We start from the raw sequence: 6,824 nt of genomic DNA on the forward strand, positions 1-6,824 counted from the left end.
ATGACGACGACGACGACGATGATGTCATTATAAAACTACTTCATTACCAAACCACTTATCATCCAACTGATTCATCATCAGAGTAAATGATCATCAAACCTATTCATTATCAAACCTTACCCTTCATGATCTTATCAGCACTACACCGCATCAGAGCAAAGCGCTTTCATTCTTATCCACCCATTCGTTTCCTTTCCCATCAAGATACATAACCTCACAAGGCACACTCCTCCTCGTAAAAAACACGAAAACCATATCCGATCTGACCGGGCTTTAACACGGGATAAGACCATCCCTCCGCTTGGTCACATACCTAAAATCAATACCCTGACTGCTCGCTGTGGTAAGTTGGAATTTTTTGATGAGTTAATTTCTTAAATTTGCAAAATTGATTCGTCAACAAATTGCCAACAGTGCGCAGAGAGCAGCCCAGTTTGCTCATACTTGTATTTGGTATGTGACCCATTCAAGTGGAGGAAAACTCGTGTCCCATGTAAAGCCTGGCTAGATCTAACACGGTGAGTCCAACTGTTTTCACGGAAAGGAGAGTGCCTTTAAAGACGTAGCCCTTTGTACACAGCTTGGCAACATAATAATAATGATAGGGCCAAAAAAAAAAATAGGTCTGTTTACGGTAACATAGGCCCAAAAAATAGGGTCGGTAGGTCGGGATTGTTTTGTTTTTTTTTCTTTTTTTTTTTCCAAAAAACCATATTTTTACGTTATTTTGCAAAAAAACCAAGATTTTTTTTTTTTTTTCCCCCAAATGCCAAAAAAAAGTCTAGGGTCGCGCGAAAAAACTAGGGTCGGTCGGGTTACCGTAAACAGACCTATTTTTTTTTTTTGCCTAATGTGGGAGATTTATACTTATAGAGCGCTTGACGTTCTCTGAGCGCTTTACAATGAAATGGTGAGAGGTCAAGGCAGGTGAAGTAGCCCGCACGTTGAACATCTCTCATGCTGGGTATGTTCGTGTTTCTATAACCCACCGAACTCTGACATGGATTACAGGATCTTTTCCGTGCGCACTTTGTCTTGTACACACGAAGGGGGTTAAAAGTCCACTAGCAGGTCTGCACATAAGCTGACCTGGGAGATCGGAAAAATTTCCACTTTTAACCCACCAGGCGGCAACGACCGGGATTCGAACACACGACCTTCCGATCAGGAGGCCGACGTCTTACCACCACGCCACTGCGCCCGGCCACATGGCAAAGATTACTATACACTAAACATACGAAAATCATCAGCAGAACGTGTGTCCTATTACTGCCTCTTATACATACACACAACCGTTTACACCTAACGGTAAAAGCCCCCACCATTATTCTTCAAAGCCAGCCCTCCAGTAGCCTCCCCCCCCCTCCCTCCCCCCAGAACTAAGAGTCATTTGTTCCTGTTACCCGTGTCCGTTTATTTACCTGTAGGAGAGAAGTTCATCCTCAAAGACAGGAGAGCAAAGGACTGCTAATGAGCAGCGTGTGGAACAACAGACTGAACATCACCTCCTAAGCGATTCAGTGCCGTGCCATTGTTGAGAGTATGGAGGCTTACTTGTGCCTAAAGTGATAACTACAAAGAATGGGTGCATTCATGTTCATTTTTTGTATACAATGTAAAGGCAATTATATTAACAGACAATGTGGCAAGATAATTTTTGTCCTATGTTTCTGTTTGAAATTATTACAACGTTCCTATATAACAGCAATTAAAATGTTCGGGCGTCTGTACGTGAGCTAAATGCCGCCAGATTGATAAAAACCGGTGAGTGATCAAACAGAACATGTACGCACCTAATCATAAGGAACAAAGGGAATTTATTCACCGTAGAAGTGACTGTTTAGTTAAAGTTTTTGACATTATTCCCGGCCAAGAAACCAAACATCGTGTGATTATCACTGCAAGATTGTGCTCATTTACATCGTACGTTTCATTCAGCACTTCTCACATTCATTTCACGTGATTACATTATCAAACAAGGGGATATCGCTTACTCACATTAAAGGGTTATTAGCGATAATGCTTCATTCTTTGGAAAAGATCACTTTCGGCACTTGCAGGGCTCCGTACAAGAGTCTACAAGAGCGGCAGGTCCCAAGAGATCAATGCCGTGTGCTTGTGTGGACAATTTGCGACTGTATGCATGTGTGGCGGTGAAGAAAGGTTGTTGTGCATTTGAAGAGACTGCCGCGTTTATTTGCTTTGCTGAAGAAGACTCGGATATTGTTCCGAGAAGAAGGCCACATGATATTGAAAACATGTTTGGTGGGAGCTGATAATGTGGCGAGAGGCAGACAAGACTGAGACTGACTCTCTCTCTCTCTCTCTCTCTCTCTCTCTCTCTCTCTCTCTCTCTCTCTCTCTCTCTCTCTCTCTCTCTCTCTCTCTCTCTGAGAGTGTTGAGTGCCTGTGGCTTGAAATCAAAATTAATAAGTCTACCCCTCTGCTCGTGGGTTTCCTGTATAGAAACCCTGCTGCATTGTCAAACTGGACAGATGATTTTATCAACCTAATGGACAGTATCAAGAGCCAAAATAAGCCTATATTAATATTAGGCGACTTCAATATCGATTTGCATAAACCACAGACAGCTTGGTGCACAACGTTGTCCCTCTTTGGCCTTCAACAACTAGTTGAAACGTCAACAAGAATAACTGCATCAACAGCGACATTAATTGACCATATATACACGGATAACAAAACAATGGTTTCGAATGTTAATGTGGTTAATTCTGGCATGAGTGATCATTACGTGACTTGCTGCTCATGGAACTATATAATCCCAAAATGTCATAAAAAAGGACACACAACCATCGAATATCGGAGCTTTAAAAAATTTCACGAGTCTAAGTTTTTCATGGACTTATCTTCAGCTCCGTTCCATGATGTGTTTAATTGTACTGAGGCTGAGGAGGCGCTTAATTGTTTCTCACGTATACTCTACCCGATTGTTGACAAACATGCCCCTCTGAGGCAACACCGAGTAAAATCCCCTACATTACCACCATGGCTTACTCCTGAGATTGTAGAAGCTATGGCACTACGTGATTTTTTTAAGGAAAATCAAAGGAAATCAGAATTTAAAGCACAACGCAATAGAGTTACCGAGTTAGTACGCCAGGCAAAAAGTAATCATTTTTCATAAATTGGTTGAAGACAAAAAAGATGTTGCCACGCTTTGGCAAGCCATAAATGAAGTGTTAGGTAAATCCCAGAGAAGAAATAGCAGATTAAATAGCGCCATTTCTCCTGACAAATTCAATGAGCACTTTCTGTGTTTGGCTGATCGATTGAAACAATCTAAAAATGTAAATGAAGAAGTCGAGGGTGGGGACACCCTGTTGTTTAGACTAAAAGAATTTTGTAGTCATAAATTGAAATCACAAGATTCATTCTCTATCCCAACTATTGCCGTACATGAAGTTGGAAAATTTATAGAAAACCTTCAGAATAATAAATCCATGGGGCCTGACAAAATCCCCCCGTCGTTGCTTAAATTAGCCCTACCGTACATAGTGGAATCCCTAACGTATGTGTATAATCTTTGCATTGAACAAAATATTTTTCCTGATGCATTTAAAACGGCAAAGGTCGTTCCACTTCATAAAAATAAAGATGTGTCTGACCCCAACAATTTCATTGCTTCCTATTTTATTAAAGCCTTTAGAGAAGCACATCCAGAAGAATCTTCTGAACTACATGGAAAGGTGCAAATTATTTCACAACTTTCAATCTGGGTTTCGTCCGAAACATTCCTGTAGTACAGCTCTTTCATCACTATGTGATAACTGGCTATCGGCAATTAATCGTTCGGACATATCAGGGGCTGTATTTCTTGATTTTAAGAAAGCTTTTGATCTTGTAGATCACACATTACTTTTACATAAACTCGCATTGTACGTGAACAATCCCGCAACGTGTTCATTCTTTAAATCATATCTTGTCAACAGAACACAGTATGTTTCTATAAACGGTAAAACATCTCCCAAAGGATGTTTAAAGAGTGGAGTCCCCCAGGGGTCAGTTTTAGGACCTATCTTGTTTTGTGTATTCATTAATGACCTCCCCCTTCATATATCTAATTCCAAAGTTAAAACGGAATTTTTTGCAGATGATTCGACGCTTCACACAAGCTGTAGGACTGTTCAAGAAATTGAAATTTCCTTACAGTCTAGTCTGAATGAAGTCAACAGTTGGTGTAACAAGAATTGTATGATAGTGCACCCAGGAAAGACAAAAAGCATGATTATTACAACAAGACAAAAACACCAGTCACGACCTCTTAAGTTAGATCTTTCTCTGGAATCACAACCTGTTCAGCAGGTAACGGAACATCGTGTTTTGGGTGTGATAGTCGATCAAGAATTAAAATGGCAATCTCATGTACATTATATTTGTCAAAAAGTATCCAAGAATTTGTTTCTGCTATCAAAGTTAAAGCAATATGTCGATATCGCAACACTAAAACTATTTTATCATGCCCACATCTTATCCCATATTAATTGCGCATCAACTCTTTGGGATGGCGTCTCTGATATTCACATGAAAAAATTAAACTCTCTACATCGTCGGGCAGCTAAAATCATGTTAAATGGTCCACAATTATCAGCTGATTTGAAGTTAAAGAATCTAAACTACCTGCCGCTAGTTAAACAGTTACAGTTTAATAAGACTGTAATGATGTATAAAGTATATCATGGCGAAGTGCCCATCTATATTCAGGACCTATTTCACAGAGTCACCGAAAGGTACGGGTCTATCAATTTTCTACCACCAATACCCAGGATTGATTTGTTCAAAACTAGTCAAGCCTTCTCTGGCGCTATGGTGTGGAACTCCATTCCGTCTGTAATAAGATCATTAACCTCACTAAAGAGTTTTAAACAAGCTCTGCATAATCATTTTATGTCTACCTAGATGGCTATACTAGTCTTAACACGTGCAAGTAGCTGTCAACAATTGGCAAAGCTTTATGAATTACACAAATATGTTCTTTATTATATGTATTATGTGGAATTTATGTTGCGATTTTCCATCATCACTTCATCATCATCATCATCATCATCATCATCATCATCATCATCATCATCATCATCATCATCATCATCATCATCATCATCATCATCATCATCATCATCATCATTATCATTTACACCATATAATCATTATTAGCATTAGTGTAAACGTTGGTATCGTGTGAATTTTACCGTCGATCACTTTACATGTGTTAACATGTTGCATGTCTCGCTTTCGATTTGTATGTTGCTTACTTTGCCATTTTATTGTTTATGTTTATTTGCTTGTTTGCTTACTTGTCGATTGTTTGCTGGTTCGTTCGTTTACTTTGTTTATTTGTCATGTTGCTTTACTTGTTTATCATTTATTAGATATTTGTATTAGAAGTAAGGACCGGTTGTAAGAAAAGGCGTCGCCTTAAACCTCTATCCTTGAAAAATAAAGTTCCATCATCATCATCATCATCTCTCTCTCTCTCTCTCTCTCTCTCTCTCTCTCTCTCTCTCTCTCTCTCTCTCTCTCTCTCTCCCCTTCTCTCTTCCTCTCAATCGCACGCATACAAGCACGTATGCACACACACACACACACACACTCACACACACTCACACACACACACACACACACACACACTCACGCACGCACGCACACAGTTATCTGCCACAGAAAGCAAGCACGCGGACATGGACATGCGCGTACCAGCAAGCACACACTCTTACTGAATCACATTCATGAGCACACTTACGCACAGAGTAAGAGAGAGAGAGAGAGAGAGAGGGGGGGGGGGGGTTTGAGGGGGAGACAGAATGAAAGAGAGAACCAAATAGTCATTAGGGTTTATGTGTAATTTTCATGAATAATACACATTGTTATCAATCCCTATCGTATCGTGTTCATGACTCACTCTCTCTCTCTCTCTCTCTCTCTCTCTCTCTCTCTCTCTCTCTCTCTCTCTCTCTCTCTCTCTCTCTCTCTGTCTGTGTCTCTTTCTCTGTCTGTGTCTCTGTCTGTGTCTCTGTCTCTCTGTCTCTCTGTCTCTCTCTCTCTCTTTCTCTCTCTCTATTGCACGCATAAACGCACGTATGCTCACATACCACACACACGCACACACAAACAAACACATGCACTAACGCACGCGCGCGCACACACACACACACACACACACACACAAACGTACACAAAGGGAACTCTCTCTCTCTCTCTCTCTCTCTCTCTCTCTCTCTCTCTCTCTCTCCCCGTCTCTCTCTCTCTGCGAGTGCGCGGGCTTATTTATTGCCAATTGCAAATTGGATGATTGCAAGCGCATGTGTGGACAATTAGCGACCTTAGGACCTCCCGGCGAATCCTCCGTTGTTATGGGGGCGAGGACGCCCCCATTCTATACGGATAGTTTCGAGGTTGACCATGGGCAGCGCCATTTTGTTGTGAAATACGTCATCAGTTTGTGTACACAGGAAGTTGTGACATCCGTCACCCTATGGGAGGGGTGACGTCAAAATTGTTCATCTGTAGAAAGTTGTGAAATCCGTCACCCTATGGGAGGGGTGACGTCAAAATTGGTCATCACAGAGTTTGTGTAACACAGGAAGTTGTGAAATACGTCACCCTATGGGAGGGGTGACGTCAAAATTGTTCAACAAAAACATGATATGTCGCTTTGTGCAGGGTCAACTGCAACAAACTCAAACCGAGCCATTCATACCTAGCTGTATTTGAGTGACTCATATACCCGACATTTTTATTTCTTATTTTTAGCACAGGTGTAGGAAAAATCATGAACCAAAATGTTATTTATTTTCTAATTTAACATT

This window comes from Littorina saxatilis, linkage group LG9 (assembly GCF_037325665.1).
Source record: "Littorina saxatilis isolate snail1 linkage group LG9, US_GU_Lsax_2.0, whole genome shotgun sequence".
NCBI classification, from domain to species: Eukaryota; Metazoa; Mollusca; class Gastropoda; order Littorinimorpha; family Littorinidae; genus Littorina; species Littorina saxatilis.